Source organism: Triticum urartu, chromosome 4, assembly GCF_003073215.2.
Source record: "Triticum urartu cultivar G1812 chromosome 4, Tu2.1, whole genome shotgun sequence".
In the NCBI taxonomy this organism is placed as follows: Eukaryota; Viridiplantae; Streptophyta; class Magnoliopsida; order Poales; family Poaceae; genus Triticum; species Triticum urartu.
The window spans coordinates 385992515-386006954 of NC_053025.1; positions in this window are offsets into that span (position 1 = coordinate 385992515).

Sequence of the window (14440 nt, forward strand, 5' to 3'; positions counted from 1 at the left end):
CTGCATCATCCCTTCCTCTTCGGGGAAAACCAACGCAGTGCTAAAAGAGGTAGCAAGAAGGATTTCTGGCGCCGTTGCCGGGGAGATCTACGCAAAAGTCAACATACCAAGTACCCATCACATACCCTTATCTCCCGCAATACATTATTTGCCATTTGCCTCTCGTTTTCCTCTCCCTCCAATTCACCCTTGCCGTTTTATTCGCCCTCTCTCTCTATCCTCCCTCTCTTTCTCTATTTGCCCCTTTTTGTCTGCTTTCTTTTTGTTTGCTTGTGTGTTAGTTTGCTTGTTTGTCGCGATGGCTCAAGATAATACTAAATTTGGTGACCTTCACCTTAAAAGATTAGAAGAGATCGAAAGCAATGTTAGGAGTTTCATGGTTTTGCAATTTGAACATAATAGTTTCTTCAGAAACGAGCTTAAAGAACAAAAAAGTTTTATGACTTTTATGAATAAAGAGCTTGATGATATGTCTAAAGAATTCGATGGTTTAAGATCCCAACTTGCTCATCTTGAGAAATTAACTGCTGAAATTTCGGATAAGCGGGCTACCTTAGTTAATAAGATGGCCGCCAAACCGAGTTGCTATGAAAATAATGATGAAGATCTAAAAGTTATTGATGTGTCCCCTATTAAATCTTTGTTTTGCAATATGAATCTTGATAATGATGGGACTGAATATGATCCACCTTTACCTAGAAGGCGTTCCAAGAATTCTGAATCTTTTGATCTTGATGCTAAATTTGATAAAAGTGGGATTGAAGAAATTAAAACCCTAGATGTTGCTAAACCCACTATTATGGATTTCAAGGAATTTAACTATGAAAATTTCTCTTTGATTGATTGTATTTCCTTGTTGCAATCCGTGCTAAATTCTCCTCATGCTTACAGTCAAAATAAAGCGTTTACTAAACATATTGTTGATGCCTTGATGCAATCTTATGAAGAAAAACTTGAATTGGAAGTTTCTATCCCTAGAAAACTTTATGATGAGTGGGAACCAACTATTAAAATTAAAATTAAAGATCATGAATGCTATGCTTTATGTGATTTGGGTGCTAGTGTTTCCACGATTCCAAAGACTTTGTGTGATTTGTTAGGTTTCCGTGATTTTGATGATTGCTCTCTAAACTTGCACTTTGCGGATTCCACTATTAAGAAACCTATGGGAAGAATTAATGATGTTCTTATTGTTGCAAATAGGAATTATGTGCCCGTAGATTTTATTGTTCTTTACATAGATTGCAATCCTTCATGTCCTATTATTCTTGGTAGACCTTTCCTTAGAACGATTGGTGCAATTATTGATATGAAGGAAGGAAATATTAGATTCCAATTTCCGGTAAGGAAAGGCATGGAACACTTTCCTAGAAAGAAAATTAAATTACCTTATGAATCTATTATGAGAGCCACTTATGATTGCCTATCAAAGATGGCAATACCTAGATCTATTCTTGCTTGCTATGCCTAGCTAGGGGCGTTAAACGATAACGCTTGTTGGGAGACAACCCAATTTTATTTTTATTCCTTGATTTTTGCTCCTTCTTAGTAATAAATAAATTATTTAGCCTCTGTTTTGGTTGTGTTTTGTGTTTAATTAGTGTTTGTGCCCAGTAGAACCATTGGGAAGACTTGGGGGAAGTCTTGTTGAACTTGCTGTAAAAAACAGAAACTTTAGCGCTCACGAGAACTGCTGTCATTTTTATTTCGAAAGTGCTATTTAGTTAATTATTTTTTCATATGATTAATAGATAAATTCCTCACGTCCAGAAATTTATTGTAGAATTTTTGGGGTTCCAGATCTTGCGCTAGCAACATATTACTTCAGACTGTTCTGTTTTTGACAGATTCTGTTTTGCGTGTGTTGTTTGCTTATTTTGATGAATCTATGGCTAGTAAAATAGTTTATAAACCATAGAGAAGTTGGAATACAGTAGGTATAACACCCATATAAATAAATAATGAGTTAATTACAGTACCTTGAAGTGGTCTTTTGTTTTCTTTCGCTAACGAAGCTCACGAGATTTTCTACTTTAAGTTTTGTGTTGTGAAGTTTTCAAGTTTTGGGTAAAGATTTGATGGATTATGGAACAAGGAGTGGCAATAGCCTAAGCTTGGGGATGCCCATGGCACCCCCAATATAATCTATGGACACCTAAAATCCAAAGCTTGGGGATGCCCTGGAAGGCATCCCCTCTTTCGTCTACTTCTATCGGTAACTTTACTTGGAGCTATATTTTTATTTACCACATGATATGTGTTTTACTTGGAGCGTCTTGTATGATGTGAGTATTTGCTTATTAGTTTAACACAATCATCCTTGCTGTACACATCTTTTGAGAGAGCCATACATGATTTGGAATTTGTTAGAATACTCTATGTGCTTCGCTTATATCTTTTGAGTTATATAATTTTGCTCTAGTGCTTCACTTATATCTTTTAGAGCACGGTGGTGGATTTGTTTTATAGAAACTATTGATCTCTCATGCTTCACTTAGATTATTTTGAGAGTCTTAATAGCATGGTAATTTGCTTAAAATCCTAATATGCTTGGTATGCAAGATTAATAATAAAACTTTCTTATGAGTGTGTTGAATACTATGATAAGTTTGATACTTGATAATTGTTCTGAGATATGGAGATGGTGATATTAAAGTCATGCTAGTTGAGTAGTTGTGAATTTGAGAAATACTTGTGTTGAAGCTTGTGATTCCCGTATCATACATGTATGGTGAACCATTATGTGATGAAATCGGAGCATGATTTATTTATTGATTGTCTTCCTTATGAGTGGCGGTCGAGCACGAGTGATGGTCTTTTCCTACCAATATATCCCCCTAGGAGCATGCGCGCAATACTTTTCTTTGATAACTTGTAGATTTTTGCAATAAGTATATGAGTTCTTTATGACTAATGTTGAGTCCATGGATTATACGCACTCTCACCCTTCCACCCTTGCTAGCCTCTCTAATACCGCGCACCTTTCGCCGGTATCATACACCCACCATATACCTTCCTCAAAACAGCCACCATACCTACCTATTATGGCATTTCCATAGCCATTTCAAGATATATTGCCATGCAACTTTCCACCATTCCATTCATGACACACTCCATCATTGTCATATTGCTTAGCATGATCATGTAGTTGACATAGTATTTGTGGCAAAGCCACCGTTTATAATTCTTTCATACTTGTCACTCATGCATCATTGCATATCCCGGTACAGCGCCGGAGGCATTCATATAGAGTCATATCTTGTTCTAAGTATCGAGTTGTAATTGTTGAGTTGTAAGAAAAATAAAAGTGTGATGATCATCATTATTAGAGCATTGTCCCAAGTGAGGAAATGATGATGGAGACTATGATTCCCCCACAAGTCGGGATGAGACTCCGGACGAAAAATAAAAAAAAGAGAAAGAAAAGAGGCCATAAAAAAGGCCCAAAGAAAAAAAATGAGAGAAAAAGAGAGAAGGGACAATGTTACTATCCTTTTACCACACTTGTGATTCAAAGTAGCACCATGATCTTCATAGTAGAGAGTCTCTCATGTTATCACTTTCATATACTAGTGGGAATTTTTAATTATAGAACTTGGCTTGTATATTCCAATGATGAGTTTCCTCAAAAGTGCCTTTTTGTCTTCTCCACAACCACCACTCTATTCCACCTATAGTGCTATATCCATGGCTCACGCTCATGTATTGCATGAAGATTGAAAAAGTTTTGAGAATGTCAAAAGTATGAAACAATTGTTTGATTGTCATCAGGGTTGTGCATGATTTAAATATTTTGTTTGGTCAAGATAGAGCATAGCCAGACTATATGGTTTTGTAGGGATAACTTTCTTTAGCCATGTTATTTTGAGAAGACATAATTGCTTTGTTCGTATGCTTGAAGTATTATTATTTTCTATGTCAATATAAACTTTTGTCTTGAATCTTTCAGATCTGAATATTCATACCACAATGAAGAAGAACTACATTAAAATTATGCCAAGTAGCACTTCGCATCAAATTTTTTATTTTTATCATTTACCTACTCGAGGACGAGCAGGAATTAAGCTTGGGGATGCTTGATACGTCTTCAACGTATCTATAATTTTTGATTGATCCATGCTATATTATCTACTATTTTGGACATTATTGGGCTTTATTATCCACTTTTATATTATTTTTGGGACTAACCTATTAACCGGAGGCCCAACCCAGAATTGTTGTTTTTGCCTGTTTTAGGGTTTCGGAGAAAAGGAATATCAAACGGAGCTAAAACCCTAATTCCACCGCCGCAACTTTCTGTATCCACGAGATCCCATCTTGGGGCCTGTTCCGGAGCTCCGCCGGAGGGGGCATCGATCACGGAGGGCTTCTAGATCAACACCATAGCCTCTCCGATGAAGTGTGAGTAGTTTACTTCAGACCTACGGGTCCATAGTTAGTAGCTAGATGGCTTCTTCTCTCTTTTTTTTATCTCAATACAATGTTCTCCCCCTATCTTGTGGAGATCTATTCGATGTAATCTTCTTTTTGCGGTGTGTTTGTTGAGACCGATGAATTGTTGGTTTATGATCAAGTCTATCTATGAATAATATTTGAATCTTCTCTGAATTCTTTTATGTATGATTGGTTATCTTTGCAAGGCTCTTCGAATTATCAGTTTGGTTTGGCCTACTAGATTGATCTTTCTTGCAATGGGAGAAGTGCTTAGCGTTGGGTTCAATCTTGCGGTGTCCTTTCCCGGTGACAGTAAGGCAGCAAGGCACGTATTGTATTGTTGCCATCAAGGATAACAAGATGGGGTTTTCTTCATATTGCATGAGTCTATCCCTCTACATCATGTCATCTTGCTTAAGGCGTTACTCCGTTTTTAACTTAATACTCTAGATGCATGCTAGATAGCGGTCGATGAGTGGAGTAATAGTAGTAGATGCAGGTAGGAGTCGGTCTACTTGTCTCGGACGTGATGCATATATACATGATCATACCTAGATATTCTCATAACTATGCTCAATTCTGTCAATTGCTCAATAGTAATTTGTTCACCCACCATAGAATACTTATGCTCTCGAGAGAAGCCACTAGTGAAACCTATGGCCCCCGGGTCTATCTTTATCATATTAATCTCCTACTACTTAGTTATTTACTTTGCTATTTACGTTGCCTTTATTTTACTTTGCATCTTTATCATAAAAATACCAAAAATATTATCTTGTCATATCTATCAGATCTCACTCTCGTGAGTGGCCCTATAGGGATTAACAACCCCTATTTGCGTTGGTTGCGAGGATTTATTTGTTTTGTGCACGTACGAGGGACTCGCGTGTAGCCTCCCACTGGATTGATACCTTGGTTCTCAAAAACTGAGGGAAATACTTACGCTACTTTGCAGCATCATCCCTTCCTCTTCAGGGAAAACCAACGCAGTGCTAAAAGAGGTAGCAACCCCCCTTAAGATGAATCTCGCCCTCGAGATTCGGGTTGGCTAGGAAATAGGTGTGGGTGGTCTTTGCAAAGATCATCCTCTCGTTCCCAGGTGGCTTCATCCTCGGTATGGTGGCTCCACTAAACTTTGCAAAATTTGATAACCTTGCTGTGAGTAACTCAGCTAGCAAGCTCTAGAATCTTCACAGGCTTCTCCTCATATGTCAAATCACTGTCCAACTGAATTGCTTCGAGGGGCACTGTATCTCTCAGAGGAATCTCAGCCATCTCCGCATGACACTTCTTCAACTGGGAAACATGAAACACATCATGTACTCCTGACAGTCCTTCGGGTAACTCCAGCTTGTAGGCAACTTCTCCCATGCGTTCCAAAACACAGTACGGTCCCACAAATCTCGGGGCTAATTTCCCCTTAACACCAAAACGTTTAACACCTCGAAGAGGTGACACTCGCAGATATGCTCTGTCTCCGATTTCATAGAGTACCTCCTTGCGTTTTGAATCTGCATAACTCTTTTGTCAGGACTGAGCTACCTACAGTCTATCTCGAATTAGTTTAACCTTCTCTTCTAATTCCTTAATCAAATCTGGTACAAACAACTGGCGGTCTCCAACTTCATCCCACATCAACGGTGTTTGGCATCTTCTCCCATACAATGCTTCGAATGGTGCCATCTTCAAACTGGCCTAGTAGCTGTTGTTGTATGAGAACTCTGCGTAGGGCAAATTATCGTCCCAACTAGATCCGTAGTCTAATGCACAAGCTCTCAACATGTCCTCCAGAATCTGATTGACTCTCTCAGTCTGTCCATCTGTATGTGGATGAAAAGCCGTACTGAACTCCAGTCTGGTACCCAAGGTATGGTGCAACTGATGCCAAAATTTTGAAGTAAACCACGTTCCTCTATCTGATATGATGGTCCTCGGAACTCCATGCAGACATACGATCCTAGTCATGTATATCTTGGCCAACTTCGCACTTGTATACGTGGTTTTTACGGGGATAAAGTGAGCCACTTTGGTCAAGCGATCAACTACTACCCATATAGAATCATATCCGGATTTCGTCCTGGGCAATCCGGTGATAAAATCCATGCCAAGCTTATCCCACTTCCATTCGGGTATCGGCATAGGCTGTAGCAATCCTGCTGGCTTTTGATGTACTGCCTTCACTCTCTGACATACATCACATACGGCTACATACTCGGCAATATCCTTCTTCATACTAGTCCACCAGAAACGCTCCTTCAAATCCAAATACATCTCAGTGTTTCCGGGGTGTATCGAGTATGGCGAGTCATGAGATTCCTGTAGTATCAATTTTCTGATCTCTGCATTATTGGGCACATAAATACGGTCCTTAAACCACAAGGTGGCGTGCTCATCCTCACGAAACCCTTTGGCTTTCCCTTCACTCATCTTCTGCTTTATATCAGTGATATCTTTGTCATCCTTCTGAGCTTTTCGAATCTTTTCCAATAGTGTTGATTTAACCTCCAATGTTGCCAAAAACCCTTTAGGAACTATTTCCAATCAAAGTTCCCTAAGATCCTCGGCTAACTCCTTTGGCATCCCTCCGCTTACGAGGGTGTTGACACAACTCTTATGGCTCAAAGCATCTGCTATGACATTGGCCTTTCCTGGATGATAATGCAGCTTTATATCATAATCCTTTATGAGCTCCAACCATCTCCTCTGCCCGAGGTTAAGCTCCTTCTGGGTGAAGATGTACTTCAAACTCTTGTGATCCATGTATACATCGCAACGGTTTCCAATGAGAAAATGTCACCAGGTCTTGAGCGCGTACACCACAGCTGCTAACTCCAAATCATGTGTGCCATAATTTAACTCATGCGGTTTCAGTTGTCGTGAGGCATACGAAACCACTCTTCCGTCTTGCATCAGTACTCCTCCAAGTCCTAAGCATGAAGCATCGCAATACACTTGGAAGTCCTTGCGTATATCTGGCAGAATCAGCACTGGTGCTGAAGTCAATCGTTTCTTCAACTCCTGGAAACTTGCTTCACACTCATCAGCCCAATGGAACTTGGTGTCCTTCTTCAACAACGTCGTTATAGGCTTCGCAATCTTAGAGAAATTTTCAATAAATCTCCGATAATATCCCGCGAGTCCAAGAAAACTGTGGATCTCTCCAACTGAGGTGGGTGCCAACCACTCAGTGACTGACTGAACCTTGGTTGGGTCCACTGCTATACCCTCTCCTAATATAACATGTCCAAGAAATCCAACTTCCTTCAACCAAAACTCACATTTTCTGAACTTGGCATACAACTGATGTTCCCTGAGCTTCTCGAGAACTAAACGTAAATGTTCCTTGTGCTCCTCTTCACTCTTCGACTATATCAAGATATCATCAATGAACACCACAACGAACTTATCCAAGAACTCCATGAACACCTTGTTCATCATACTCATGAAATAGGCAGGGGCGTTAGTCAATCCAAAATACATGACCGTATACTCATACAGCCCGTACCTTGTGGTGAAAGCTGTCTTAGGTATATCCTTCTCTCGAATCTTCAGCTGGTGATATCCTGACCGCAGATCGATCTTTGAAAACACTTTAGCTGCTGTCAACTAGTCAAATAAATCATTGATCATCGGCAGGGGGTACTTGTTCTTAATCATTACTTCGTTCAACGCACGATAATCAACAACCATTCTTAGAGACTTATCCTTCTTCTCCACCAAAAGCACTGGGGCTCCCCATGGTGATGAACTCCGTCAGATGTAACCTTTCTCCAACAACTCCTTAATCTGCTTCTTGATCTCTTCTAGATCGTTTGCGGGCATTCGGTAGGGTCTCTTTGATGTTGGCCCGGTACCTGGCAATAGCTCTATCAAAAACTCGATGTCTTGATCCGGTGGCATGCCTGGTAACTCCTCTGGAAAAACATCTGGGTAATCCTTCACTACAGGCACTTCCTCCTGAATAACTCCCGTGAGGGTATTTACTTGGCCCCTCCTAGGCGCATGCCTAGATACATACTTGATCCCTTTTCCCTCCGGGGTGGTGAGCAAAATTGACTTACTCGCGCAATCGATGTTTCCCCCATACATCGATAGCCAATCCATTCCTAGTATCACATCCAATCCTTGTGACTCCAAAATTATCAAGTTTGAGGGGAAAACATGGCTTCCAATGGCTAATGGCATCTGAAAACATCCACTGCTTGCCATATGCTCAGCTCCGGGTGAGGTTACTAGCATAGGTGTCCTAAGAACTTTAGTGGGCAGTTTATACTTATCCACGAATCCCCTTGATATGTATGAATGTGATGCACTAGTATCAAAAAGAACGATTGCAGTAAACAACTTAACCAAAAACTTACCGATAACGGCATCAAGCTGCTCCTCAACCTCCTCCACGTTCACGTGGTTCACTTGCCCCCTGTTGAAAGGGTATGGCTTCTTCCCAGCGCTTCCATTGCCATTTCCATTCTTCACTTCAGGGCACTCAGTGGTGTAATGTCTAGTCTTCCCGCACTTGAAACAAGTAATGTGACTTAGGTCCTTCTTGGCGGGTGTGGCTGGGTAAGAGCGGTTCTGATTACTACCTGCTCCATTCCTGTTTCCTTTCTTGGGGCCACTGTGGTTGTGAGAACTCCCTCCATTGTGAGTGTGATCTCCATGGTTATGGACAAGTCCTCCCAAGTTCAGGGTTAGACGAGGCTTCTGCTGAGCTTCTGAGTTGTACCTTCCTTGTCCATACTTCCTTTTGCGGCTGCTTCCCATCAATCATAAGAGCCTTGTCTATCAAATCCTAGTAGTTGTTAAATGTTGCCACCATCAACTGCATGCTCATCTCATCATTCAGCCCTTCCATAAAATTCTCCTTCTTTGCGGCATCTGTGGCCACATCATCAGGGGCATAACGAGATAGCTTACTAAATTCATCCACATACTGCCCCACAGTACGGTTCCCTTGGCGTAAGTTGCGAAACTCACGCTTCTTCATGCTCATAGCTCGAGTTGAGACATGGGCTGTGCGGAATGCTTGCTGAAACTGATCCCATGTAATAGTGGATATAGGATAGGTGACAGTGTAATTCTCCCACCATGAGGCTGCTAGATCCATCCAACTGATGTGCGGCAAATCGCACCTTCTCAGCATCTGTGCATCCTGCAGTGGTTAACTCCCTTCCAATCCGGCGGAGCCAATCATCTACCACTATCGGCTCGTTGCTACTGGAAAACACCGGCGGCTGTAACCTCAGAAAACGAGCTAAGTTGTCAACTGGTGGTGGTGGTGGTGGGTTGTTGTTGTTGTTGTTGCATTGGTTTTGAACTAACAACTGCATCAAGGTATTCTGCTGCTATATCAACTGAGTGAGCTCCGGTGGAAAGGTAAATCCGGGGTCATGTCTCGGAGGTATCTGAGGATTTAGAGGGAAGAGAAGTAGAATAGAATGAGGTCTAGTGAGGAAAACACTACCCATATGCACATGAGACAAACACAATCATATCACTCAATCAATCAAGCAAGGGCATACAATCGGTCTAGAACTATCGTTACAAAAGTGCTCGGACTATACTTTATACATGGTAGACTACTACTACTACTGTTTTGGTGGTCATCTAGAAATTTTGATCAGTGGAAGACTCCATGATGTCTGCTCCAGCTTCGTCTTCAAAGTCATCATCACTGTCGTCGGGGTCAGAATCAGTGTCGTCGATGATGATGTAGTCTTCAGAATGAATCTCCTTAGGTTCGTCGTCTTCTCCTCCTGGTGTGGGGTCTCCCATGAATAGTCCTAGATTCCTTGTCAGATCGTCATTCATCTCCACTAGTATCGTCATCTCCTCCTCGTATCCATTGTGTGTAGACTTGAGTTCTTCTTCAAGCTCGGTGATCCTTGTCATTGCCTTCTTCAGATCTATCATGCATGCGCACATCTGATTCTCCTGGCGACGAATGTGCTGGTTTAACTCCTGGATGAAAGCTGCGATTGATCTATCCTTCCTAGTGCTGATCATCTCCCATTGCTCATCTCGGCGCCCACAAATCTGGTAGATAGTATCCTTAAGCTCCTTATGGTAAACTTCTCCAATTCGTCCCATGGTGATGTGGGCTGCCATACTCTTTCCTAGACTCCAGGTTGGTGCATGAAAGGAAAACTCTATGGGCTTAGTGACTGGCGTGAATGTCCTTCCTGGAACTTGAACTTGAATCATCCATCGCTCCTCTTCTGGTAAAGTGGCATTGTAAGTCCTGGTGAAGCTTGGTATTCCAATGTTTAGGTACTTAGTGACTTCCTTCAAGTGTCGTCCAGAAGGTGCTTGTCGGTGTCAAAACCGGCGGATCTCGGGTAGGGGGTCCCGAACTGTGCGTCTAGGCCGGATGGTAACAGGAGACAAGGGACACGAAGTTTTACCCAGGTTCGGGCCCTCTCGATGGAGGTAAAACCCTATGTCCTGCTTGATTAATATTGATGATATGGGTAGTACAAGAGTAGATCTACCATGAGATCGAGGAGGCTAAACCCTAGAAGCTAGCCTATGGTATGATTGTTGATGTGTACGTTGTCCTACGGACTAAAACCCTCCGGTTTATATAGACACCGGAGAGGGTTAGGGTTACACAAAGTCGGTTACAATGGTAGGAGATCTTCATATCCGTATCGCCAAGCTTGCCTTCCACGCCAAGGAAAGTCCCTTCCGGACACGGGACAGAGTCTTCAATCTTGCATCTTCATAGTCCAGGAGTCCAGCTGAAGGTATAGTCCAGCTATCCGAACACCCCCTAATCCAGGACTCCCTCAGTAGCCCCCGAACCAGGCTTCAATGACGATGAGTCCGGCGCGCAGATTGTCTTCGGCATTGCAAGGCGGGTTCTCCTCCAAATTCCGTGTACCTGTCGAATAAAGTCCGGTTTCTTGTAGATGTTTGCACTCCTTGGCTTCTATGCCCAATAATGGCTGCTTCCCACGTGTCAAACGAATATGAAAAGTCTGAGTGTTTTTACATTCGCACCCCTAGCCGCATAAATGAGCTGCCCTATTTAAGGGGATGAGGATTTAGATCCAATCCACACCTTCTCCCCTCCACGAGTGTTCATCAGAGCGCATCCGACAAAGGTCCATTCCACCATGGCCAGCCGTAGCAACTCCTCCCCTCGCCCTTCCAGCCCTAAGCCTGGATATTGGGAGAGATGTTCCATCCCGCATAGCGAGCTAGTGACGCTCCAGACCAAGGGATTTCTCCCCCCGGCCTATATGGTCCCGGTTCAAGCCGGTCTTGCCGTCTACAACAGCAGAGAGCAAGCAGAGAATGCCCCTAATCCCTCCAAAGGAGAGCGGGTGTGCCTCGTCCCTTACTTGATAAGGGGGCTCGGATTTCCAATCCATCCATTTCTCCGGGGGCTGCTGGAGTTCTACGGCCTCCAGCTACATCATCTCACGCCTGCCTCAGTATTGCATATCGCGGGCTTTGTAGCCCTCTGCGAGCTGTTCTTGGGTGTTGAAGCTCATTTCAGACTATGGAAGGAGCTATTTTGCCTCGTGCCCCATTCCAAGAAGGGGTCAATGTATCAAGTGGGCAGAGCCGAAGTGTGGCGCATCGTCGGGACCGGATATCTGTCCGGAACCCCAAAGAAGGCGTCCGAAGACTGGCCCTCAGAATGGTTTTATATAGAAGATGTCCCGCTGCCGGATCCTCTCCAGATCGGCCTCCCTGAATTCAATAGTGCTCCCTTAAAGAAGAGCCTTAGCTGGCACCCACGGAGCCCTCAGAGGGGAGGTGGCAGGGACATCCTTTACCTGATGGGCCGAATAAGTTTGTTAGCCCATTCCGGACTAACCATGATCGGGGTTATGGCCGAATGCATTATGCGGGGGGTGCAGCCGCTTAAGTATAGAAGCCACCCCATGTGGGACTTCAACGGGGAGGACGACGCCACCCGCTACGGCCGTAAGGGGGTGGATTCAACTGCTGCTCTACTAAAGATCTTGTCCACTTTGTATAAGGGAGAAGAGGAGGAATTTCTCCGCGTCAACCCTCAGGGTGGATTCTCCATGCACAATCCCCCAAGCTGGGTAAGTGGCCGTATTTACTTGTCCATCCGTTTTGTATTCCCATTGTTAAATATTTGGTCTGTCGACTTCAATGCAGGAACTGCGCCGGGCTGTTAAGGAAATAAGCCGCCCTCCTCCACAACCCGAGGACCCAGGACGGTCCCTCAACCCGGCCTCTCAAGAGGATCCGGACATATCTGTGGAGCTGATTGATGGAGTGTTCCATCAATTGAGCAAGGACAACGCCTTGGTTGCCATTACGGCCAATTACCCAGGGCTAATCCTTACGCCCCAGGTACCTGAGATCGAAGTCCCAGTACCTCGAATAGGTGTCTGCCCACTCGTGTTCAGTTTCCTGATTGCAACCGAACTTTGTAGGGGAGGTTTTTAAGGCAGAAGGCCGAACCTGCGGCGACAAGCCAACGAGGGGCCATAGGGCCACGCGGGCAGAAAAGAAGTGCAGTCCGGACCGAGGCGTCAACGCAAAGGTATGGCGCGCCCCCTTATCCCAAGTGTTATACCTTCGAGGCATATTGACACTTGCGCTCTTTTCAGGACAAAGAGACCTCGCCGGACTATATCCGGAGAGGCTGCCAATCGCGCCTCCACCAGCCAGGCTCCAAACTTGGTCCGGAGGCGGAGGCGAACGCAAGGCGCGCGCCAGACGCTCCTCCGACGGAGGATGTGGACGGGTTGTCTGCCACCAACTCTGAGGTGGAGAGTGCCATGAACCGCAAGCGTCGCCGGACAATTCTTCGCGACGCTTGTTTCTCCCAAGGGGCGTTAGATGCCTTCAACTCGGGAGATGCGTACCTCCGTGCCGCTCAAAATGGTCTATCCAGAGCCACGGAGCAGTATGTAAAAGACATACGGGTAAGAAAACTCTGGTAATTATATGTATATACCAGTAGCCCCCGAGACTTGGAACAGTTAGAATAACTGTTTTAAGGATCATTTGTTATGCAGGTTCTTACAGAAAAGAATTCCCTACTGTCCAAGGAGCTGGCAGAGTGCAAAGCCCAACTTGAGGCCGCACTAGCCGCGGCAGGGGAGCCTAAGGAGACCCCCTCTGGTAATATACACTTCGAAAGATAAGTATTTTGCGAAGCACGGCATTGGTGCGAATCTGACAAATGAAATTGCAGATGGTGCCGGATTGAATTCGGAAAGGCAACACCTCCTACGCCAGCTAAAGGCTGGTGAGAAGGTGGTGACAAAGGTGAGGCGGGAGAAGAACGATCTCCAAGATGCCAACACCAAGCTGGGCATCGAGCTAAAAGATGTTCGTGCTCAGCTGTCAGACTCTGTGAAGGAGAATCAGCGGCTTCGGCGCGGCATATTTAGTAAGTGCTTGAACGAACCTTTGAAAGAAAGTTCGGCGGGGAAGTCGACTAACAGAGCAATGTCTGTAGGTGTGCTAACAGGTCATCCTGCAGAGGAGATGCCTAGTTCTACGGGTGACCTTCTTCCCGAGCTCTCGCTACTGCTCGATCGAGTTCGGCAGCCGATGCAAGGCGTCGCCCAGGCCCTGTGGCCATCCGCCTCCATGCCCGAAGGTCTTGGAGAACTTGCGGAGAAGCTAAAGGGAGCACGACGGCGCTTCCGATTGTGGAAGATATCAGCCTACCGTCAAGGTGCTAGGGAGGCCTGGGCGATGGTGAAGACGTGGTACGCAAAGGCTGACCCCAACCACATGGCCGAGGTCGGTCCTGTAGGCCCCGATGGGACGGAGATCCCTGTAAGCTTAGTATATGGACAAGTAGAGTTGGCCGCAAAGTATTCCCAGTAGGATTGTAAATTAGACAGCCTGTTAGATGGTATTGAAGCGGAATACAATCAGTCGAAATGACTATGTACTTTAATTGACATTTATAATGCCTTCTAGCTGGATTGTAGATCATTTGTCATGGCCGACCTTTTAGCTTCAGCCTCGGGACCTGACGGTCCGGAGTGTGTTCGAATTC